We start from the raw sequence: 26,026 nt of genomic DNA, 5'->3' as shown, positions 1-26,026 counted from the left end.
GAGTGTAATAAAATGTATCTAAGATTGCCAGTCTGCTTACTCCTTTCCTGCTACAGGAACATAAATGGCTTGATCATTGATTCTAAAATTACAGCCAGGGTAAACCAAAACGTTATTTTTTGTTTTCAGGCCCTCTTTAAGATTGTCAAGATGGTTGCGAGTAAAACCGAACAACCGCATTGTTTTGAGACGGCAACATGTATCCTTCATGTGGCTCACACACATGCAACCGAAACCTCTGCCCCTGCCAGGATATTCTACATGTTTACGTTTTGAAGATATTACCAGCTGCACTAGGTGACTGTATATTGTCATGCATCGCTATTTTCCATCTACAGGGTGTGTCTTACCCAAACAACTTCAGATCATTGAAATGTTCCTACCTGTGACTCTAAATGCTCAACAAAACGGCGGATTGAGCGTGCTCTGGTAGCACAAGGTAGGTGTAAGGAAGGCGGCTTCAAAGCGTGCGCATGCTGAGGAGCGCGCCCACTTGTTCTCACGTAGCTTTCACATCGTCTCTGATGGTAAAATCAAGGTAAAATAAAAGGCCTTTTATAAGCCGTTACACATCAGTGCAGCAACAGTTCTGCTTGCAGTCTTATAGAAAAGGGAGACTGATTTGAAAAGTAGAGGTTAGCTGTAAAAATGCGAGTGTTTCAAACATTCTTTGCATTTATTTTAGCGGAAAGCGAAAATGTTTCTTCACCACAGACACGTTTACTGGCACCTCTGGTGTGCAAAAAGCCTTTGATTAGATTCATCTGTTATTGCAGCAGCATCATCTCATGCTGAAAAGAAACTGAAAAAAAAGTACATATTAGTACATTTATTCATAAGGAAAAAAATGAATCACACACACACACACACATATGTGTGTGTATATATATATATATATATATATATATATATATATATATATATATATATATATATATATATATATATTTACACACATACATATATATATATATATATATATGTATGTGTGAATATATATATATATATATATATATATATATATATATATATATATATATATATATATATATATATATATATATATATATATATATATATTTATTATATATAAATATAAAAATATTTCATATACAAAATCCAAAGTGGCACATTTACAGACACTGTAAAACTAAGGGGCCCCTTTGGATGATAAGTGAGTAACGTTCCAAGTTGTTGAAAAAAAAAACTGAAACAAAATTTTGGTGGACTGAATGTTTCCTTTGTTTTGTGGCTTCTTACATCACTTTACATGCGGGACCAACAAGTTTATTTGTTTAAGAAAGGCTTTCCAACAAAGTTTTGGACTTTGCTGATGTTCTATAAAGAAAATCAAGATGACTGCATCTTGCTTAGTTACGGCACATGCAGGAAGAAACAAGATGTAAAACCAATTTTAAAAAAGGGAAATAAAAGTTTCTCCATGCTAGATTGCATGCCTTTGGAGACATTTATTTGAATTTACTTTCTCCAGAAACGCTACTTATGTCTGGCATCACACACACGATCCCAAATTAGACACAGTCGCCTCTTTAGGGCTACTGATCCAAAAATGTTGCCTTTACAGTGTTTTCAGCTAAATACAAAACCTAAATGATTACTACATGTTCACCTTTTCCCAGAGCAAATCTAAAACTCAAATTTTGGAAACCAAAAAAAAAATTAAAATAGTTTTTTTGCCAAAACGCAGAAACAGAAAAAAGGCTGCGTTGAATCGTTAACGTTTACTCAAATCCCCCCGTTGTAAATGGACGATCAACATAGCAGCTATTTCTATCTGCCGTGACACTTTCTAGTCAGCTATTACTGGTGTGACAAATCGTTCTGCTTCTGACACTTTTGGTTCTATTATCACTCATGTCACATCTTTAATTACTGGACAGTCACATTCATACCAAGCTCAGGTTATTCACACATCCACCGTCTAACAACAGTTAAAAGAAACTTAGAATTGAGTGCTTACACTGCTTTGTGAATAGTGGGAAAAAAAGAAAGAAAAAAAAGCATTTATATCTAAGCATAACAACATTTTTACCCAGATTTAAATACATTTTTTCCTGGGATGGATTGTAGCAGTCCTTTATGCAATCTGTAGAAATACCAATTCCTCAAACCAAAGTTAGGAACTGCAGCATGACTAACGGAGGGTTTTCACATCTGCTTTCACAAATGTTTTCTTGAAAACGGCGGCAGTCTTTTAAGAGTCGGCGTCTTGCCCGGCCACACCAGGGTCGTCTTCAATCCTGTGAACGCACGTGTCAGTTAATAGTCAGCCAGTAAAAGCTTTTTTTTTTTGTTTGTTTTAGGTGAGTTTTCCTGTTGTCTGACAGAGGCTGGAGGATATTTTTGTCACAACTTAATTTATGGTAGTCTCAAGTAGTGAAAAAGGGTAAAAAAGAAAAGAAAAGAAAAAACTATGGTTAATTTCAAAAGGAGACTGAGATAAAAAGACAAAATGAAAAGATTTTCAATGTATGAAAATATGCTATGATACACTGTAAAACCCGCTGTGGTTTTAGGGTACAGTTTGGGTTAGTTTTAGACAAAAATGCAGCAACAGGATTTGGTTTTGTGTCTGGCGGAGCACAAAAAAAAAAAAAAAAGGTTTAAAGTATTTAATATTAAAAGCAACAAAAGTCTGAATAAAGAAACCATGATGTGGATAACCAACCAAGTGACATTCAGGTTGAATTGCATTATTTGTTTAAGTAAAACAACACTTTGACATTGCGCACTGCCTACAGTCGAACACTGGGTTTACAGCTTCCGTCCCCCGCTGCACAAGCAAGTCATGCAAGTCAGGGCTGCAGAAAAAAACAACACAATTCGTTTACTTTGCAGACATGACAGAAGTTGATGTCCTGCAAAACTGGCATCATTTCTGTAAGTTCAGGCCCACATACAACATGCTTTTAGACACACATACATGGATAGATGAGCAGCATCGTGACAGCAGCTTTAGATGAAACAGAAAACAGCGACTGCTTTTGCAGCGCAACATGTCGCATGTCTGTATCGACTTTATGATCAGTGCTGTGGTCAAAGTGTGAACCTTTAATACAGGCAGCAACTGATGGGCACGTCAAAAGCCGCTGTTATCTTAAGTGAATAAACGGCTTCTCTTGTGTGAACTAGATGACAATAGCATGATTATGTGGCATTATTTGTGCGCTTTTACTGTTTCTTGTTTCAATCCTGGGGGAGAGATTTAATAAAGTTCAAATGGCGGACGGTGATGAATGATGAGGATCATGCTGGGTTGAGTCTCAGTCACAATGTTTCATCAAATATTGGGTTCAAACAATCCAAGCTCTGTCCCAACAGAATAACTCAGCATTTGGGTTAAATAAAGTTTTTTTTTTCTGCTATAGTTGTTATAGTGTTGGAGTTTATTAATGTACGAATAAAAACAATTAAGCGTTGACTGTTAGTGTGTTGAAGCTTGTTACAGTTATTTTTAGTTGTAGCTTTCAGAAACGTTGGACAAAACTATTTTAGATTGGAGACTTCCAAGAATGTATTTAGTTTATTCTCATTAGAATGGAACAAAAGAAGTTTATGTTTAGAAGAAGCTTAAAAGAAAAGAATAAGCTTGTTTTATTTTAGTCATAGTTTTTTAATGTTTTCTGTTCCTCTTTAATGTTTTTCCGTTCATGCACAGCACTATGAATGATCTTGTTACTGAAAAGTGCTATATAAATAAACTTGCCTTGCTTATAGAGTTATTTTCTTCATGTTTGTTGTTTTTTTTTTCACTGCGAATTTTAGATTGCTTTTATTGCTGTTCTAAATGTGTAAATTCTTTGATTTGCATCCCTTTGCTGTACACCCAACTTGCAAGGTTTTAAATATGCTTTATAAATTAATTAACATCGACCCTCACATGAAGAAATATTGTTTCAAGAGTACTCTCACAGTAAAGAAGACCAATAAAAGTACAGGGCTAGTGGTAAACTCGAAATCTGCATTTTAAAAGGTCAACGACAAGTCAGAAAGTGCAGTGATTCAAAACTATGAAATATAAAATCCTCATCTCTCAACAAACATAAATGAAAAAGAATGATAAAAGAGTCTTTATCGAGAAGAACAACACTGCAGTTTGCTTTGCGCGATATTTAAAATGCTCAGCTGACCCTTTACTTGTTCTTTTTTTTTTTAGCCCTGCCACTTCCTGTCAGGAAACATTTTTCACACCTCTGTATGAGAGAACTTGATGAGTGAAGAGACAGCCCAACCAAATTCTCAATTCTTCTTTCTGCTTTTTTTGTTTTTGACTCTTGTTTGTTTTCCCAAAACAAAGCCACTTAGTGTAAGAAAGCAAAATGTAAAACACGCTGTCCAATGCCACATGCATGACACTGAAACAACTCTATATATTGTATAAGCAGCCCAGTTTTGTAGATTTTTACTAACTACTCATTGTGCAGCGATCAGCAGGGCTGTTGATCCCTTATGAGCGCTTTGTAGCATAGCCTTGCAGGGAAGACTAGAATAGCTGCTTTCTCTAGAGAGTTCAGGAAAAAAAGTCACTGCATGGTTCTTATGAATGAGGAACTCAAAATCTCATGACTTCATGCTCTTAAGAAATTTATAACTGAGAAAATGCAAAACACAAGTGTTGGGAAATCATCCATATAGAGCACTGGAGCAAAAGATTTAGTTGCCATGAATGTGAACCCAGTGTATGAGCAATTCTGATTGCAGCATTTATGTTTTACAGTACAGCAGCGTAAAATGTTTCACATGTTTCAAATGTTTTTATTTACTGACACATGGATCAGTAAATAACAAAACGATTTTTTTAGGAAGCTTCATTTTGCTCACTGCTTGTCTTTAGGAAAATTAAAAGAGTTAAACATCACACTGAGACTGGTATAAAGCAGTAAAGACCGCAGATCTAAGGCTCAATGCTGCCCCCTACCGGTCATCATTCCTAACTGCTGCACTGTTCAGCATTTTCTTTCCATACAGCTGATGAGCGGACAATATGCTTCTTCTCAGTGCAACAAATCTAAAATAATAATAATAATAATCATACAACAAAAATCCAATAAATCAGATATGAACACAACGCCTTAGATTTATTCTACACAGACAAGTGCAGAAAATATACCTACGTTTAGTTTTTGCATGTATTTGAGTATATTTTGTAAAAAAGGACAACAAGCAAAAAATACTTACTAACTAAATTGTAGCAGACCTGTTTACGCTAGTTTGATATGGATTAAAGATCGTTTGCATGAAATTATAAGTTTCTGTCTATAAATGTCACATAAATGCATGTAGTTACTTTTTATCAGTTTCTGTCTGTAAATGTCACATAAATGCATGTAGTTACTTTTTTGCTTTGTTCTATTCAACACAGTTTAGGGCAAAATAAAAAATAAAAAACACTTAATACAGTCAAGACTCTAAAAAAATTACTAATTGAATAAATCTGAATAAATGAATAAATAAGCACATCTAGTTGATACGGTCATTTCATTATTTATTGAAAACTGAACTTTTCTCTCTCTTTTGTCATGTTTTTCTCTTTATAGTTGAACCAGATGAAGTCTATCATCTGTTTAGTTCAAATGAGTCAAATAGGCTGAATTAAATTAAAGTCAATGATGCAAAATGGGCACGTGCTTTTCAAAAGCAAATAGACCCCCGTTCCTGCTAAAGCTGCCAGGACGGGGAGTGTTAAAATGAAAAAAAAAAAAAAAAGAAGCAACAGCCATTTTACCTAACATTTACATGCAAGTTTCAAATCTACAGCAGGTTAAAGCATGATAGCGACAAAGTTTTGGGAGGGGGGAGGGTGCCTTCTGCAATATTTCTGTCCCGCATGACACACATGAGTGAATCTGTGCCTGTAGCAGACATTTGTTTCCTTAATAACACAGGAAGAACAACCATTGTGCAACCTGTTTAGTCTTTGCATGCAAAGAAGGCTCAGTTCGACCTTAACTCAAACAGAGCTCTTCATTTCCACAGTCATTTTTACTTTTTTTTTGTTTTTTACTATAATTTGCAACAACTTAGATAAATCTCATGTGTGTGTGAAAGCAGCTTTCACAAACCACCAGGTACAACAAAACGTTGCCCTTGTTGCAGGGTACGTGAAAGTAAAACTAAGGTTGCAGTGTCAGGATTGGGTTTGATCTGCAAAAAATGCATTATTTTGGGAATTTGAATACCTCCCCAGACGTTGCTGTGCACTGCTGGTCAGCTACATAAGAGAAAGCTGCTGTACTTCTTTATTACTAACAAGAAAGACAAATTTAGCTCTTTGGAAACAGTGATTTGCTGGAATTTCGGCCCATTCCTCCTGCCAGAAGCGGTGTAAATTAGTCAGGTTTAAATGCCGTCCTGTGTAACACACACCTATTTCAGATCTGCCTACTCTGACTGAGATCAGGGCTTTGTGATGGCCCTTCCTAATAATTACCTTATTTTTTCCTCAAGCAACTCCGTTATCAATTTGGTGGTATGCTTCAGGTCATTGTCCATTTGGAAGACCCCTTCATGCCCAAGGTTTAACTTACTGGCTGGTGTCTTCAGATGTTGCTTCAATACTTCCATGCTTTTTTCATTCCTCCTTATGGCATCTGGACGACATAATCAAGGGGCCACTTAGATTCTTCACAGTTGAGATGGTGTCCCTAGATTTGCTTGCTTCTCTCTCTTTTTCACTCCACATATAGCAATAGCCTTTATAGGGAAATACTTAGTTTCATCACACCATACAGGACCTGTCTCCAAAAATGTAATTCTTTGCCCCTTGGTGCATTTGCAAACTCTAACCTGTCTTTGTTATGCTGCTTTTGGAGCATCTTCCACCCTGAGGAGCCGTCTTTGAGAACGAGTGCTTGCCTTTGGTTCTACTTTGGACGGGTACCCAGCACACTGCAGACTAAAGAGGGTTTTAAGCTCAGCCCCAGCCAGGGTCAGATATTACTTCGCCTCACATGGCTGCTTCCTCCATATACCAATGTAGCTTCTTTGGCTGAAGCAGTTCTCACACATTTGTCATGATTAGCACGACCTTTTGCATTTTGCAGCAGAGTGACAGCAGAGGCTGGTCATGACAGCTTCAGGAACTGCTGCAACTCTCCTCGTTTCGGAAAAAAAGTGGCTAAATAATGCTCTACTCTGTTGTTTGAACTCATTGCAATGAAAATGACTATACAAAGCTTTGGGAATCCTTAGCTCATACAATGCAGTGGTTTGAACCTTCAGAATTCTGGAAATTGTGCCCGATGATGAACCAGATGTCTGGAGGTCCACGACTCTCTTCAGGATATCTTGTCTGTTTTCTTCAGCTCTAACCATGACACCACACAGGGGCTATGTTTATTAGGGGAATCTGTCTGAAAATTCATCCACAAGTGGGCTTCTAATGAACTGAGATGTTGAAAATCAGACGCTTACAAATGCATGTCATCACCAACTGTGACACCTGAGTGAATCCTCGGACAGGATCTTGGAGGAGCTACCCCAGGATACCATCCATCATCTCACGAGGAGCTCGCTGCATACAAGCACAAAGGGCCCATACAAGCTTCTGAGGATCTTTTTGAGTAGCTGTAATGACATTTCAACAAACTGGATCAGCCAGCCAGATATCCAACTTGATTCTGTCTGTGCCTCTAGGTTCTGCTGTGCAGCACAAATCAAGACAATATCAAGAACATCCAAAATATTATAGTAAAGAAGAAGACTAAAACTTAGGAATGAGACAGCTCTTATAAAAGGGTTAGACATTCTGAGTCAAAAAGAAGTATTAAAATGTGCCTCTAAGTTACATTAAAGAATACACATTTAACCCAAACAACAACTTCACACATAGCCATTAGTAGCAGATTATGATCAGCAAGATTACGCCAGTCGGCTGCTGGTACTGCTCAACAGGTGGTGCTATCAAAATGCACAGCCTGCATGTGTAAAATGAAATAATCAGTCAGACTAATGAGAAGGTAATTTGAGTTAACTGGATCAATTGCTGGTGCGTCCGCATGTGTGAGGAAGGACAGACTGTCGATACCTGGACCTCTGATTAACGCAGCATTTAAACCATGAGAGCACTTTAAAAGAACTGCAAGCAGAGAAACATGCGGTGGAATAGCTATCGTAATTTCTTCATCTCTCTTATCTCCTGAAAACAAAAACGGTCTGTTATCACGCTGGCGGTAATGACACCCGGTTACGCCGATCGGAGGTCACTAAAGTTGGTGTTGCTTCGGTGTGTAAGTTTGCTAAAACAATGTCGGACTCCGTAATTTTCTCTGGTCCCCTGCCTGATCTGACCAGTGATGACATGTTTAGCCGCATGTCATCATTCAACCGCTGGTTGTCTAGGTGGTGTCCTGAAAACGACGTGGGCTACATTGATAACTGGAGAACTTTCTGGGGAAAACCTGGTCTGATCCGGAGAGACGGCATCCATCCTACTTTGGATGGTGCAGCTCTTCTTTCCAGGAAGATGCTTCCGATTGGCAAAATGATCAGACAGCATGGGATTAATTTCCACTGTTATGCTGATGACACTCAGCTATATTTATCCATTAATCCTGATGAATCCAATCAGTTACTTCGACTACAGTCATGTCTTGATGACATCAAAAGCTGGATGACTTTAAATTTCCTGCACTTAAATTCTGACCAGACAGAAGTTGTAATCTTTGGGCCAGAGTCTTCAAAAAATAAACTTCTTAATCAATCACTTAATCTGGATGGCAATAACTTGGCCTCTGGTAAAAAAGTAAAAAATCTTGGTGTTATTTTTGAGCAAGACATGCCATTTAAATCCGATATTAAACAGGTTTCCAGAGTTTCCTTTTTTTTACCTCAGCAATATTGCCAAAATTAGAAACATTCTGTGCAGGGGTGATGCTGAAAAACTAGTCCATGCATTTGTTACTTCAAGGCTGGACTATTGTAATTCTTTACTAGCAGGAAGTCCACAAAATGCAGTTCGAAGTCTTCAGCTGATCTAAAATGCTGCGGCAAGAGTTCTGATGAAAATCAACAAGAGGGATCATATTTCTCCAATTTTAGCTTCCCTTCATTGGCTTCCTGTTAAATCAAGAATAGAATTTAAAATTCTTCTTCTAACGTATAAAGCCCTTAATAATCAAGCTCCATCATATATCAGAGCTCTGATTACCCCGTATGTTCCTAACAGAGCACTTCGCTCTCTATAATCTGACCCAATCTGTATAATCTAATTGAATTTGACTTTGAAAAGTGCCTTGAGATGACATGTTTCATGAATTGGCTCTATATAAATAAAATATAATTTAATTTAATTGAATTATATACTCTCATGGGTCAAAGAAGCCAAGTCAGATTCAACGACCATTTAAACTGAAAATCGGGCTTCATAAAAACCTTGATATTGTCTGCTTTTCTCAACAGCACTTTACTCAACAACTGAAAATACGTTAGTACTCAAAAACTCATGGGAAAACCTTGAACCAGCGATGGTTTGTACTCTCACTCAGGATGCTGTTATTCTCCTTAAAATCATGTCCATGTTTCCAACGTATGACTCTTAAATAAATAAACGGTCTAATCCATTTTAAAATGGAATATTACAAATGAAATGAGCTGCGTCTTATTGCCCCTTGAGATGCTTGTACGTCCGGTGGCTGTCCTTGGATGTTGCAGCTCTATGGCCAGAGGAAGCTCAGCAGCTTATAAAGCAAAATCCTTCAAAGCTGGAACAATGCCCGAGCTGTGTCCCTGCAGCATTCCCGGAAACTGTCCATCTATCTCCCAAAATCTGTGCATACCCAGATTAACAACGAACCCCGTTTTTGTGATACTGCATCGCACCGATAAAGCCCATTCCAGGGGAAATAAACCTGTGAAAGGGAGAATTTGGGCTCAAATACTTAATGTCCTAAACATGTTTGAAATAAAGTGACACATGGGGTGCCTCCATGTGTCATGTATTTCTGAAAGGGACAAGACTTTGAGCAGAGTAGCATCTCCAGTCCAGCTAACAGTAAAGTATCCCTGAGCAAATCAAAAGTAAAAAAAAAAGAATTCTCACAAGGTCAGGAGAATTGAGGCTGACTGAACTCTCTGCTAACAGAGAAAGGAAAGTGGTGTGACACAAAAATGTGTTTCTTGCTAGGAGCTGATGGCTGGGTTAAACGTTGCTTGCCAAGATTCTATGACAGTGAACTTAAAGGAGCAATAAGCTAATTATTTTACACAGAACGAAAAGGACAACAAAACAAACCACAAAACAAAACAATGATCTTTGATAAAGAAGTTGTCAAATAAGGAATGAGTCAAAACAAGGATTAACATTGACCTAGCGCTTCCAAGGTGGAGAGCATTTTGATAGCAGAAGCAGCTCTATTTTGACTCGCAGTTAGCTTTTGCCCTTTTTTCAAATGCTGGTTTTTGCTGGTGTTACAGACTTGTTAGACTTGTGTTGCTATTTTGATTTGATTCAATGTAATGCTACAACTGTGGCATGTGGTTTGGTTGTTGGAGTTTTTCCAGCTATGGGCCAGGCATTACTGTTTATGTGTGGTGAGTAGCCGGTAGCCCAGCTAACACAGTTAGCATCGTTTAATGCAGCCCGGCAGGCTGGTGGGCTGCCCACCATGGTCCTCGTGTACATTCAGGGCATTCTTTTTTTGACAAAATATTTCAAATTGTAACAGATAACTGGTCTGGTGCTTATATTTTGGACTTATAGAAAGGCGTGTTTGCCACAAATGTTGTTTTGGTCTACAGACAGTGTACCTAGTGGTGAAATTTCACTTATTGGTCCTTTAAGGTCTATGTCAGGTTTTTCTCCTGATTATGATACTCTGGGGGAGAAGGGGCTTCTCTTCTACGCCAGACTGTAGGCCATGTGTCAGAGCTGGTTCCAGGCAGCTATGGAGGGAAAAGAGAAGGTCTGTTCTCACACTAACTTACTGAGAAGTGAAAGTAAGTAAAGGAAGTACAATTTTATTTCTTTAGCTCCTTTCACAGACATAAACATAACTAAGTGCTTCACAAGGACAAAGCATTTTAAACAGCAAACACACTAGGCAAAGGTCTGACAAAGAGTTGGCGCAATGTAGGGATGGTGGAAGAGCATTGGAAAGCCTCGGAGCTACTGCCTGAAAAGCTCGGTCGCCACAGGTCTTAAAACAGGTTTGACTCGAAGACCTAAGAGTCCTAGGCGGAGTTAGAGGGGCCAGTGTGCGTTTAGGGCCTGGCCATGAAATGCCATAAAGGTTGAAAGCAAGGCTACGTCCTTACATCTTTAAATTTACATGTTAAGTGCACAGCCAGTGCAGGCCAGACCAAAACAAGGAGTTGTCTTTGTCAACGGCCTCGCTGCACAGACTGAAGGCATGCTGAGGAGGTAAAAGGTCTGCTACAGAAGTCTAAACGATAAGAAAGAAAAGCTTGAACAACAACGTCTAGTTCAGCCAGTGACGCAAATGATCTCAGCTTAGAAATGTTTCTTAAGTGATGGACGCAGAAACAAATCACAAGCAGCTGTCAAAGATGACACCCACATTTCTGAGATGACACTTCACAGTAGGAGCTACAGAAAAACGATGCTGCCCGATTGAATTGATCTTTTTCATTAGGGGGACATAATAACAGCTTCAGTCTTGTTTGTGTTTACCTGCAGGTAATTGTTGTCCAGCTGTAGTTTGGTTTCTGTCAGACAGCTGCCTTAGTGCAGACAGTCTGTAGATCTAAAATGTTTGAAAAGAGGAACACTATTGTATGTCATCTGCACACATATGATATGACGCAAGGTGAGAAGTTAGTTTCTCACCATTGGTGTCGTATATATATATCTGGGATTTCTCCTGTCTGTCTTTGGGTATAAAGCATAGTTCTTACCACTTAAGGTTGAGCCAACACTTTAGCGGCGGAGACTTTGCTCTCCTCCTGAAAGACCTTTAATACACCTGAGTGCTTTTCACCCGTAACAGCGCTTAACTAATCAGATTGTTTATGATAATCACATTGTAATTTTATTCTGTTAAGATGAATGATGGATTTGCATCTCTTTTCAATTCATTCCCAGAAGTGTAAATAATTAGAGGATCCAGAGGTTACTATGCCTGTAAAGGTGAAATACTCACCAGCAGAGGCACACATATGGATGGGACATTAATTAAAATACACATAATAGGTCATAAAATAAAATCATAGAAATAAAAAAAAGGATAAAAAAAATCCAAAGAAATGGCACAAAGGGTGCTGGTTGTCTTGTCTCTTTGCCTAGTTCATTCCTGTCTCAATTAAAATACACCTTAAAGATGTTTGGTACCCAAACTGGCTTTTGATGATTTAAAATTCCTTTTCTATATTTTACACATAGTTAATTGAGAGGAAATACTAATAGTCATCCATGTTTGTTTTGATTTGCTCAGAAATCACAATCTCTCAAATTTCACAAGAATCAACTGACCCTAGTGGAAATCAAACACTCCATTAAAGGAAGTAGTGTTTCATTGAGAGCATTCTTAATATTCAGATTTTCGACACTCGTGAGACCACAAGCAGGGTGATAAAAATCGTTGATATAACAGGTTTGATTGTACTGGGTGGTGTCTCTGGTCAAACGGTCAAAATACACCACACTTGAACATATTTCACTCAGGAATATTCAGATGTCAGATGGAGAATCTTGCAAAACGCCTTGAGATTCAACGTGAGTTCAGGGTAAATAAACATGGCCAGCGAGGAAAAACAATGCCAATAGTTTGTGGACTAATTTTAACAGAGAAAAAATATAAAAAAAGGAAAGGCGTAAAGGAGTGGAGACGATCGCAGGCTCTACCTTGGCTATAGTATGATATGGATGTGAGTTGTGTTTTTTTTTTTCCTCCGGGTTTCCATCACCTGGCTTTCTGATTGGCTAGGTGTCACCTCCACGCTAGGATAAAGGGCCCAGACAATCCACCATGATAAATATTCTCCTTTTGAGGTTAGAACGGTCCTGACGTCCTTCTGAGCAGACTAGATCACTTTTAACACACCACACACAGCAGGAATACCTGCTTAAATTATCTTAAGAGCCATCCTGCCCGTAAGATTGTCCGCGGGTGAAGCTCGGGGCACAAATTGGGTTAAATGTCTTGAACCTGGCATTAGAGGTATTCATTTGATTATTGGCCGTAATCTGTCTTCTTTCATAAGACTTGGTTGGCAGAATCAGAACTGAAATAAATGTAAACAGGACAGTTGTGTAGTAGTGTAATAGTGTAATTCAAGGCATTTGGTAAATAATACACAAATTAAATCAAAGGAGAGGCTATCTATCCCATTAATTTGTAAAGAAATAAAATTAATACATTAAAATACACTGATATGCCATGTTTAAGTTACATGGGTGTGAGAATTTGTTTGTGGGAACACAATTAAAGAGGGAAGGAAAGAAAAGGGTAGGTGAGAGTACAATGTTGAGGTAGAAGTTGATAACAAGTGCTGACAAAAACAAAGAAAAGTAAATGCACAACAAAGGCAGGTACAAAGTTTTAAAGATATAACGTCTGGGTAAATTCACCCCTTCATCAATTCCTACTCCCGTTTTTTACTCGTGTTGCCATTTTGTCCCATTCTACTTCCATTTCAACCCTGTTAAACAACTCATTTTGTACCCATGTTCTTAGCCACTGTCTATCAGTTTATTTCTGTTGCTGGTTATGTATTGGTGATATGGAGATATGTAAAATAAAAAAAAACTCAACTATCTCAGATAATTTCATGTGATTTTACACAATTTCGACCATAAACGTTATACTGCACCATATTTTGACTGATTGGAGTTTTGATCCCATTTTGACTTAAATATGACTATGCGATTATGAGCCCTATGAGCCCTAATCCAAGCAATACAACTTTTCTTAACCTTCTGCTGGTAGAAATTTATCTCTTTGTGATCACATTCTCCTGCAATACATTATGAGCAGATTATAGGAAAAGAAATCACATAAATCATGTTATTGAACGCTTTTACACATTGTCAGTGTGAAATGTTTCGTACCTGAAAAGGTTGTGTACAAAATTACCAAAAATCCAAAAGGGTAAAACTACCTGACAAATCCAGCATAGATGGAAATGAAGAACAATAAAAACGCGAGAGAAAAACTCAAAATTACAATTTAGGCAGGTGATATGTCGAGGGTTTATACATATGATAGAGATTAAAGACTCCCAGCAAGATGAGACATAAAAAGGAGCAAAAGAACTCAAATCTGCAAAGATAAGTATAACAAAATTATCAAATAAAATTGAAAAGAAACAACCAAATAAAAAGTTAAACGGAGGGGATCTAAGCCAAAACAAAACACAAGGTAACCACCGAGACCTGAAATCCTCTGTGTTCGAGGCTGGATGTCTTTGCTTAGAGGCCAATTATTTTTTAATCTATAACCCAAAGCTGCAAAGAGCTTTCAGGCTGTTGTTCCATGACACCACACCGTTGATTTAACCTTCTTTTTTCCCATCTCCATTACACCCCTCAGCCCACCGTCCTTCATCCTTAAGCTGAAGGCTAAACTGCTCGTCTTCCTCTCCTCTCCAATGTAATGTTTAACACAATCAACCATCAACACTAACTCCTCTTTTTCCTCAGGATGCCGTCTCCTCTGGTTTCCATTTGTCAATCCCACTTCACAAAGCTCTCTCCTCTTCCTTTTCCTCACCCCGTTTTCGCGTTTCCTCTCGGAGCAGCCGCAGCTCCGCTAAGTTATCGCTCTAAAGTTAATTGCAGAATCTGGTCTGCGACGCACCAACTCCAGATTGGATTACAGTGTGATTTAATGGATGGAAGGACATTTTCTCCGCTCTGGAATTGATTGTCTCAAGTGACTGCCAGCATGCGTTGGCTTGACATGAGCTGTAACAACCCGTTAAAGGTTACAGTTGTAATAAAGGAGCACTCAGCCAGCACCAAACATTTACGTTTTCCGTGAATTACGCAGTCATTATACTTCTTTGAAGGCTTTCTGATAAACTCTCTGCCGCTCTGCCTCTTTGGTGCTCCTCTCTACTCTTAATCTGGCTCTTCTTCTCATTTAACCTCAAGTATGTTGCTTTGGGCATTCTTTCATCAGCTTCTCCCTCATTTATCCTCCCTCTCTACTTCCTCCCTCCCTCTTGTCATCAGTTCACCCATCCCACCATCCACTGGAATCCCTCACATCACAACCTAGAGCCCCCCTGCGTTCTCTCTCTCTCTCTCTCTCTCTCTCTCTCTCTCTCTCTCTCTCTCTCTCTCTCTCTCTCTCTCTCTCTCTCCCCTCCTACCTCGCTCTTTCTCCCCTTCATCTCACCTCCAGCAAGCCGGAGCACCCCTCCTCCTCCTCTTTCTCTTGGATCGTTCTAGTCCACTTTTTCCCTCTCTCTCTTTCTCCCTCTCACTCTCTCTCTCTCTCTCTCTCTGCATCCTCTTGTCTCTCCTCGTCACCCTTTCTATCTCTTTCTTCCTGTCCTTCACTCCTCTTCAGCTGCCAGAAGCTCGCAGGCTCGGCGCTCCTCGTCCAACAACAGACGATTCAGAAGCACCCCGGACAAAGACCTTGTCAGAGAAGGTAAGTGTCTCTGCGAGGAGATCAAGTGAGTGTCTCTGAGTGTGTTTGTGGTGGTTGCCCACCACACATGTGGTGACACCTGCTTCAGGGCACAAGTGTGAAGATGATGGGGCATCCGCAGTGGAGGAGGAAAGTGGAGAACATTAAACAAGGGGGATCTTGATGGTGATGATGTGTGAGGAGGAAAAGTGTGGGGAAACCTTCTGATCAGGCTGTTTTAATGCAGCACTGACAAAACCCCTGCAGTACCCAAAAAAGAGACGCGGACGCGCTGAGGTGGCACAAAGAAGATAGTGAAGGAAGAAGAGACAGAGAAGACGAATTAAGTCAAAATTAGTAAAGGAACATTTGAAAAGGAAGGGGAAAAAAATAAATCTGAAATTTGGCTATTGGTATTTTTCTGCATGTCTACAAATGCATCAGCGCCTGCCCTCTCCTCCTCCTCCTCCTCCTCTTCCTCCCCCTCTCTCGTAAGAGTCCCATTCACAAACAGGACCAGCAAACAGGCGGTGCTGATTGGTTCCCTGAGTGCTGTGTTTGTGTGCGCGCATGCATGCTTGTGTGTGTGTGTGTGTGTGTGTGTGTGTGTGTGTGTGTGTGCGCAAGAAAGAGAGGAAGATGTGAAAGATATGAAGGTGGAGGAAGATGCGAGGGGGGGGCAGGACATTACATCCCTGTGCAGGTGAAGCTTGGCAGAGAACGGCTGAATGAAGCTGCAGCTTCCGCTCTGGTACATTAAGATTATTCCTAATAACGCTATCCATACAGCACAGTGCTGCAGTGATGGCGAGGAACGTCCGTTGTGGATTCGTGGAGTCGGCGCACAGCAAACTGACAGAGAGACATACATACGAACAAGCGCGGTGCTTTAAAACCACAACTAAACTCTTTTTTTATTGCATCATTCACCCGTCCGATGCTCACTGGTCTGCCCATTGAGCTGGACCCCTAAAAGTGACGTTGGCCTCAACCGGGGGACCAGAGGCTGCTGCAGATGTGTCAGACTTAAAAGCGCAGGAGGATGATGAAGAAACTGAAAAGGAGGTGAAGGGTTCATGGAAGGAATAAAAATCTGAAGAGTGTGGCATGTGTTCATATATAACCCATAGAGGCATACCCCAACAGACACACCGTTGGACTCGGAGCAAAAGATTATGCAAAATGTTTACCCAGGAACATACAAGTGCGCGCCACACTGTTCAGTACACTACCATCATTTTTGTCTTTGTAACATGATCAAATGGAAGGTTCAATGAATATTCACATTTATGCAAGCCAGCATATGATCAGATAGCAGCAGCCACCAATTAATGATTAGAATAAATTGCAAGCACAGCACCCCAAAAATCTGTTTTCAAGACACATTAATCACCTTGAACTAATGCTCTCAGTACTCTGACAGTACATTTGTATAGTCTGTTCCATTTTCCTTCTAACTCTTATGGTTTCTCCTCTCCTCTCATCAGATCACACATCTCCATAAACTACATCACCACTTTTCCATTAACCCAAAAAAGTCGAGCTTGATACATTGTTAAATATTTCCACCCGATTTCTTGAGAATTGACTGATTTCACGACGATGAAGCTTGGTGAAGCGTGAAATACCCAGGTGTAAAATAACGTTCCTGTGGGAGAAGACCTGGCAATTTAGCTGCAGGATGTGACTGCGAAACTCAAAGTCAAGCAGACAGACTGAATAGTTATGCATGTCTCTGAGTTAAAAGGCCTTGGTTAGGCCCGGGATTAACATGCATTGGCATAATCTGCGTATGACCATTTATAATCAAATATTACTTTCCTTGCTCTATGTGCAGGTAGAAATAAAGGTACCAATATCTGATTTATTTTTTAAGAATAAATCACAGAATTCTGTCTCTGTTTGATTTTCAAATCCTTTTTTCACAAGGTCTCAGTTTTGCACCTTGAAAAATCTGTAAATATCACTAAATCAAAACCAGGTTCCATCTGACCAACTAATTTAAGTCCCTCGCCCCAGCTCGTGATTTAGCACGCTTTAACACTCTCTCTCACCTTAGAGCATTTTTAATTTTACATGTGCATGCAGCCAGCATGTGCAAATAATTCAGTTAGCTTGCATTAACTTTTGAAACCAGATCAAAGACAGAAATGTGCCTAATGTGATTATTATTTAGTACAGATTAAAGGTAAATCAGTTAGGTAGACGATCCTCTAGTGTGACCCAGGTTACAATTAAATTCACATAGATACATTGTGATTTAAATCTCCAAAACTTAACTAACCTTTATAATCAACTTTTATCAGCTGCAAACGCTCGGCTGCTGCATAAAGCATCTGTAAGTTAATTCCTATATGTTAACTCAAAATGGCTTCCTGATGTGGCCCCTCATAGGGACTGCTCAGGCCCTTCACAAATCAACCAATCACTGCATTGCAGAACCTGCAAAGCGGCACTGCTTATGTTATGAAACTGTCTCCCACTTCACACCTACTTGCCTGCTTGACTTTGATTAGACCACTTGGCGGTTCCCAGTGATAACTCGGATAGGTCAGGGTTAAGCTCATTTTACCCTGGTCATTATACAAATCACCCAGAGACACGAAAGAAGGTATTTCTGGACAGGCAAGTTGGTGTCCTTTCAACAAAGGTGAGTTGTTTTAGACTTTGATTAGCTAAAACATAAGGGCTTTTTATGATTGACTTTACAAAGACTAATACTGCTGTCAGACTGCTGATCTGACAGTGCTGTGAAAAAGTATTTGCCCCCTTACTGATTACTTCTGTTTTGGCTTTCGTTTTACTCTTACATGTTTCAGATAAATATAGACATTTTTACTGCTTCAATGGCTTGATTTTTTTTGCAATAGAACCGGTCTGACAACAAGAAGCAGGACAAAAGCTGTGAAAAAGCAACTTATTATCACCTGGTCTAAATTATTTGAAGAGACAATGGCATCTGTCAGTCTGGAAAGGCTTACAAAGTTATTTGTAAGAGAAAATATCAAACAGGAGGGACATTTCCCAGGAACAACCATCCATCTAAAGTTACCCTCAGGGTACAAGAAAGAGTGATTTACATTTCATTTCTATGTGAAGGTATGTTTGGGAGCGAATTAACGAGTCGCGACGCATTTCGTCGAAAATGACGCACTTCGAGTTATGTGAAAGACGCCAGCTGGGTGAAGAGCTCAGTGGCCGTGTCTCTAGAGCAAAGCAAAATTTCGCTTAAATTCTACAATCTGAACTTTTCTGTCCATTCGTGTCCTCCGCGTCCATTTATTTAAGTGCAAAAAATATTTTATATATATTTTATATATTTTATATGTTACCTGTATAGACAGTACAATTATGCTATATTTCTATTAAGTAATGATGGATTTATTGACCGAATACGGCTGTAGTTCGGCCGGAAGGCAACCAGTCTCCTGACATGCTGCAGCAGGTCCTCATGCTTGGTCGTGGACAGTACTGCTGGAAGTACTGCTGGAAGCGACGGTCATCCAGATGCAGCTCCAGGTGGTAATACTCGTCGAAACGGCTGTTTTTCAGCTTTGCTTCGCTTTCAGCTGCATTCCCCTATCAGATAGTGTTTTCCCTGCAGCTCGGCACTGCCCATGGAGCAAAATACGTGCATGCTGTGGCCATCATAAAAGCTCAAACATCGTGTTTTGGCGAAGCTGACCCACTTTGTGTTCTCTCGTCAGATAAATTGATATGTCAGCTTATAGATATCAGGACATGTATGACATAGAACAACCCGGATTCACTCATGAAGATACAGATAAAAGAATCCTCCTATTTGATGACGTATTGAAGCTAGATGGGTGAAATTCAGGGAATTGTTTGCGAGATGAAATGTCAAGCGTCCGACGACAGGCAATGAACGCAAAAAACTCGCCTTGTTCACCTTCAGTGTGAACCTACCATAAGATTGTGACATGAAACTGAAGCACACATTGGTCATCCAGTCAACCATTTCTCCCAATGGTGGTACAGAAAGCTAGCAGGTTTAATGAGCTAATCAGTATAGGGCTGGGTTGCTTCCTCCCTCTTAGTAAACCGTTTATTGAAAAATTATTTTGTACATCAGATACGTGCATTGCGCTCATCAGAATCAAATATCTGATGTATCTTCTGAAATATTCAGAAGATAAATCCTGCTCCCTAATGTAGCAACTACTTTAAGCATTCAGATAAGGTTAACGAATCTTCATCAGTGCAGACAGAGCACCTGCTTAACATAGTATGAGATTATGCAATCAGGTCACTGCCTTCTCATTTTCTTGGCATTGCTTTAAATTCTGTAGCAATTGCTACAGAATATACTGCCACACAATTGCTAATTGTGCAGCAGTATATGTAGCATCTGGGAGTTGTGGTGCTCATGCCAAATAATTGACGGAAAAAATACTGTGACAGGCTGACTTGGCTGGAGATTGGATTTTGAATGCTAAAATATCTAATGTGTGCAATGTTGATACTTTATTTACTTAAGGTTGTGTGTCTTCATGTGCCACTGACATACTGATTTCTTATTGGTGCATCTAGAGAAATATAGAGACAGAATCAATACTAGAGCTACACTAATCACCTATCCATCCATTACCTCAGTTTGTATTAACTCTCTCAGGAATCAGATAAACATTTGCCTTGTAAGTGGTTTTAAGATACATGTTGGCTTTTGAACTAACAAAGAACCACTCATGGTCGTAAAGGGGCAAAATTAACGGCTCATAACTGCACCCAAAGAGCTGTACTACTTGTAAAAAGATCACATAAAACTCCTGCCAGTGCCAGGTGCGAGCTGTTCTAATGGTAACAGCTGAAATGTTAAAGTAACAGAGTGTGAACTGGTGTTTGTAAAGATGTTTTCACACTTTAACACCAGAGAATCTTTGGATATGTGAGGGGCAATTACACCTGGGTTTACTTTACAGTAAATGCTCCAAAAGAGTTACTCCCAAACTCCACTACTGACCACAGACAATCTGTAGTTTTCTGAAAGAAAGTGCTTGTTGCTGGCCAAATGGCTAACCCTGCAGTCCACTTAAATGCTCAATTTAGAATAAAGGTACGAAAAACTTCAAAGACAGAGATGGTGTCAATGCACCTCTTTCTTCTCTTAGGGAGATGCAAAGTGGAGATGTCCTCAAGTAAAATGCTCTCATGATGTCGTTGTTACCATGACTCACTTCCCCGTCTTGAAGTACAAGGTCATGTGATACAAGTTTATAGCCTTGCACTTCATGAATAGCAGGTTTAATTCCTCAATCCCGGCAAAATGATATAACTATGAATGAACATTATGCTGGGGCTATTGTTGTGGCATTTAAGTTTCTGGTTGTAACATTACAGAAAGTCCCCATGTATGTATATTTTTGTCCATCTGTTGCTCTTGAGATCTGAACTAACGTTAAATCGACCCAAACAGCATTATAATTGCATCCATATGTATGCAACTTTTCACTGTTTAGCCTGGAAATCGAAGCTTGATGCCAGGATTTAGCTCCTTCCACCCAACCAACCCCCTACCACCCTGAAAAATACACCGCCACATTATTATGCTACCACCGCCGTGTTTCACCTTGCACAGGAATGTATGGTTGTAACATGACAAAATTCAAGTTTTAAGGGGTATGCATGTGTTTGCAAGGAATTGTAAAGAAAATTTACCATTTAAACACACATCTACTTGAAAATTAGAGGTCTTAAATTCCTTGTGCAACTCAGTTTTCAAACATTGAGTAATAAAATAATTTGCAATGAAAGGAACACTACTGATGGCAATGAGCAGTCTTGTGTCATAAATACGTACGCATGTTTATTCCCGGAGGTGGCTGTCCTTTGTCCTACTTTGTCAATTGCCCTCTGGTGCTCCACGTTCCCTCCCTATGTTGGAGTGTGCATGGAGAGGTGGTTGAGAACATGTGCAGGTAGATGGAATGAATAAAGGAAAATGAAGGAGTAGCTGTTTGCGTGGGCTTGTGATTGAAAGTGAGAGATGTCAGCAAGGGGTCAGTCAGTCGTGAACAGTCAGAGAGGGAGGCTCGGTGATTCAGCTTCTTCTTTCCTTCCCTTGACCTTTATTTACAACCATCTCTTTTTCTTTCTTTAAATCTCAACTTTCTTCTGTGTTCATCTCCCGGTGTTCTTCTCTTCTGCAAATATGGCTGCTTTGTCACCACAGGGTGCCTCAGCAACTTAAGAGGCTTCCCGGATAATTAAAACTCCGTCACCGTTCGCTGTAGAACAGAGGTCGCTCACGGAGAATTTGCATTTGCGCTGATTTCAGAAAAAGCGTAATTAACCCCCTGTTCAGAGCCTTTGTTTTAATGGCATTAATTAAAGCAGATTTTGATAAAAAAAAAAGAAAAAAAAAAGGAGAGGGGAGAGTTGCATGGTTCTCATGGGCTGACGTGAGTAAAAAAGAAAAGCACACCAGTTAGCTATGCAACAAGCTTTTGTATGAAATACAAAAAAAACCTCAGCAAACTGATACGAAAAGTCATAAGCTGTGTTCACTGAGGCAAGGCAGGTCACAGATGACGTGCACTTTGCTACCTATCATAATTACACAGCGCATGCACACACATTAATAAAGGCCCCTGTTATCGTAATGGTTCGTGACAGAAGGCTGTGATAACCACACTCGCTCCCCAGAGGTTTGCAATGCTCACTCGTCACTGCCAAGGTCAAGGACAGATGTTGCGCGATGTAGCCAGCATCCGAGAGCTTGATGAGCTGGCTGATACACAGGTTGATCGGTGTAAAACGTGATCCGCGCTGCCTGTTCAGGACTTAATGTTGTCCGTATGCATCTGTGGGCGTAGGAAAAACATCATACAGTAACGGCGCTGGAGCTGAGACGTCTTCAAGGAATCGTGAGAGTGGAGAGAACAGTGTGTTTGTGTATGTTTCTGTACATTTATGTCATGTGGAGGTGCTGGTCAGACCTGAAAAATACCCCCAGAAAGGACTCGGTGATGGATACAAAGTACTTTTTTCAATATAAGGTTGTTTTCTCAGAGAGGAGCTTATTATATCTCCTCTCTGTCCTATGTGCGTTTGCGTCTTCGACTTCAGCATAAGCCCAGCATGCCTCTGTACACGTGCTAAGTACATCCGTCCATAATGTTCTGGATGGAACGCGCTTCCTCCGTGGGGGATGTCCAGAGGTTATTTCAGTAATTTAAATGATTGGCCGTGTTTGTGGGCAAAGAGTGTGACAAGTGTTTGAGCGTGTTCAACGAGGACAGAAAGTTGCTGCTAACTTTAGACTGTCACCGAGGTCAGTCCAGAGCAACAGGAGTCCGCCCGTTTCCAATTAGAAAACCCATGACCCCTTAAATGAGATCATTAACAAACCCACGGTCAGATGGGACAGAGAGCGAGAAAAACGGATAGAGAGGTCTCTTGTTATTTTAGCCTGGTCTTTTTTTCCGTTTCCTTTTTTTTTTTTTTTTTTTTTTTAGAAAAAGAAAATTAATTGGATGATGATGTGACCCATTTTGTCAAAGCCACTTAAAGTAGCCATCTTTGGGGAGCAACATCTTGGTATATATAGATGTACTGTCCTTCTGAAGGAGTGAGACCTAAGGTTCAGCATTTACTTGGTCACCAGATGTTAGCCAACGGTACATAAAACACTCTTATATTCGGCACTCCCCAGACAGCAGGTGGATTGCTTCCGTGGTTGCAGGTGTAAAACCCTGGGCATGGAAGAAATCTGGAAAGTTTATGGAGGATAATTTTCTTCTTCTGTAAAGTACAGTAATTCTGATAAACAGTTTAATAACTCAGAGAGGGAAATCAGAGCCTAACTCAGACACAGGCTATTTAATTTAGGGGGACATTTGGGGGGATATTGTCAAGAGGTGGCAGAAGCATGTTTTGCCCCAATCTGGTCAACTTGTCCACCGGGGAGGAGGCGGAGTCTGAAGACTTGGGGGAAGATGAGTTTATCACTGTTTCAGAAGTTGCTGAGGTAGTTGGCAGCTTCCCAAGAACATGGGAGGATGAGATTGGCCAGGAAATTCTGCTGGGAACGTTGTGGGGGCTACTGTGGTTGACCTAACCCAACTCTCTTCAGTTCCACATGAAGGATGGCATGTGTTGACTGTCCAAATGACGTGGCTTTCTCACCTTTGACAAATGAAGATCAGCTAGCATGTTCCAATTGTTGTTGCCTTCCTGGAAAAAGATTTTGTCAAGTTGTCAGACCTCTGATCCAGAAGGAGCTGTGTTGCTTTGGTCCTGGACAAGGAACAGCGGAGTTATGGAGAGGGTAAAGGCAGCAGTAGTAAAAGAACAAAAGAGGTTTAAGAGGATTTCTGGGGAGAATGATTTAAAAAGTTGCCTCCTGGATCTCAGCTAAGCAAGCAAAGGATTGTTAGATATATTGAATTCTTAATATAATCAAAACAATCTTCTACAGCAATGGCCAGGGGTCCGTTCTTCGTACGTTGCTTAAAACATCCAAGATCAAATGACACATCCAAGATGATTTCATCCGGCTAATCATGATCCAGCTAATTGGGTTCTTCCAACACACCTGTTGTTTACGATTAGTATGGCTGGATTGAGTTATCTGAGACAACTGCGCGTTCATGCGTTTGTTTAAAAGGGGAAATGTATCGATAGTAGAAACAATGATCAGCAGCGCTGCTATTGGCTGTTCAGCATGGCCAAAGAACGCCCACAGTTTTTCTCCCAAGCAGAACACGAGCTTTTAATGTAAGGTTATGCCGAATTTGAGTCATTAATTAAAAAAAATCTGTTGAAGCCAGGAGAGAGGGCTGGCAAAAAGCAGCAGACAAATTAATGCGTAAATACTGTCCATGGTATATGTTTCTATCACTTTCTCCAGTATGATTTTTTTCATTTTAATAATTTCATATTTACTTTGTTCTTTTATATCAGAGCCTCCACGGGACCCACTAGAACATAGGGACAAGTAAAAGTGAAATACAAGAATATTCTACAAAATGGTAGCCTTTAATTATTATACTTTATTTTAAAAAGGCACTTGTTATGTCAAGAGATCCAAATTTCAGTGTCATTCCTTAGACACTGGAAGTAAAGGACACGTGCAAACTGGGAATTTTAACAAAAAAATTCTTTATCTAGAAAAAAATGAAGTTTTTCCTTTTCCAAGTCATCCACAGTTTACACGGTAAAACTGTATTGCTCCGTGGCTAGATAATCCATCCATAGTTTTTTCTAATACAACATACGGCTCGACAGGAAGCAAGCCTTTCAAAGTAAACTAAACTTCACAATAAAATGGCCCGAACAAATCTTCTTATAGGATAAGAATAAAAAGCAAACCATCATACAAATAACTTAAATATTTTAGATTTATGGCTCCAACACCACTTTTTCCTCTTTAAAAGCCACTGTTAAATGATGTGTTTGTCTGTTTATAACAGCCACCAAGAAAAATCTCTCTACAATTACACTGTCGCGCTGCGCTAAAGGATCCTGTCTATTGCGCAATACGTGATTAATTCGAAAAGCTCTGCAAATTATCCTTGCACCTTCTGCAACAGGTTGCTGTCGTAAAAATGGACATGGCTACGGCAGACTTCCCTATCTCCTCCGCTTCTAAAGCTGTGATCCAATCCTGTTTACATGAAATAAACCTGCTCTCGAGCAGGCTTAAGCTGGCGTACATGTTGCTATGACAACAAGTGCAGGATGTCTTTCGAAGAACCAAACGATCCAAGATCATGCCAAATCGTCAACAATGAAATCCTGCTAACTGAGTTAGCGACGTACGAAGAACGGACCCCAGGTCTTCATTTTGCACAAATCCTCTCATACAAACAGTTTTTTTATGTTTAAGTTTCACCTATATGAAATGTTCTGGATTTTTTTGTTATATGTCTGCACATTGTTCTCTAATCACGTTTGAAGAAGAACATTGATTGATTTCAAAGCTCATTAGAAACCAAAATGTTTCTGTTGACTGCTTTTTATAGACTTTACTGACAACCTGAGGGCAGCAAACACACTGAAAGTGCTAAAATGTCACAGTCCATTTAACATGTATATATCATATATGTGTACAAACATTTATTAACTTATGAACATGTCAGGAAGACTTGAACGCATCACAGTCCCAATTCACGAATAAGATAACAAAGTAAGAAGTTATCTGTTCTTCCCAGACTCTTTTTCAGCCTTGACTTGCTCAGTCTTAACACCAAACTTGCCCTTCCCTGCCTGTGACATCTGAGATGCTCTGTAAAGGTGTTCCATTATTGGCTTCATCTGTCACACCTTAAGCTACATGTCATTTTTTACTGTGTCTGTATGCAGTGGTATGTGGACTATGTCTTGAACTGATACATCTTTTGAACTTCTTCATTCTATGTTTTTGAGTTCGATAAGAAATCAAGGCTCTGAGGTACCCATGTCAAAAAATATTAAGCTTATTGTAGGTTTGGAAAGGATTTAATTGGTTGTTG

At 39.7% G+C, this 26,026-nt stretch overlaps 1 protein-coding gene across 1 annotated transcript in view; it reads left to right on the top strand.

The window, feature by feature from the left end:
• Positions 1–15,433: 15,433 nt before the first annotated feature.
• pvalb6 (parvalbumin 6) overlaps positions 15,434–26,026 on the top strand; it is a 56,522-nt gene continuing 45,929 nt past the window's right edge. Inside the window, exon 1 of the mRNA XM_036148335.1 lies at positions 15,434–15,575. The gene's annotated coding sequence lies outside the window, so the exon portion shown is untranslated. The remainder of the gene's footprint in view (positions 15,576–26,026) is intronic.

Source organism: Fundulus heteroclitus, chromosome 16, assembly GCF_011125445.2.
Source record: "Fundulus heteroclitus isolate FHET01 chromosome 16, MU-UCD_Fhet_4.1, whole genome shotgun sequence".
Classification (NCBI taxonomy): domain Eukaryota; kingdom Metazoa; phylum Chordata; class Actinopteri; order Cyprinodontiformes; family Fundulidae; genus Fundulus; species Fundulus heteroclitus.
This window is presented reverse-complemented; position numbering and strand designations above follow the sequence as displayed.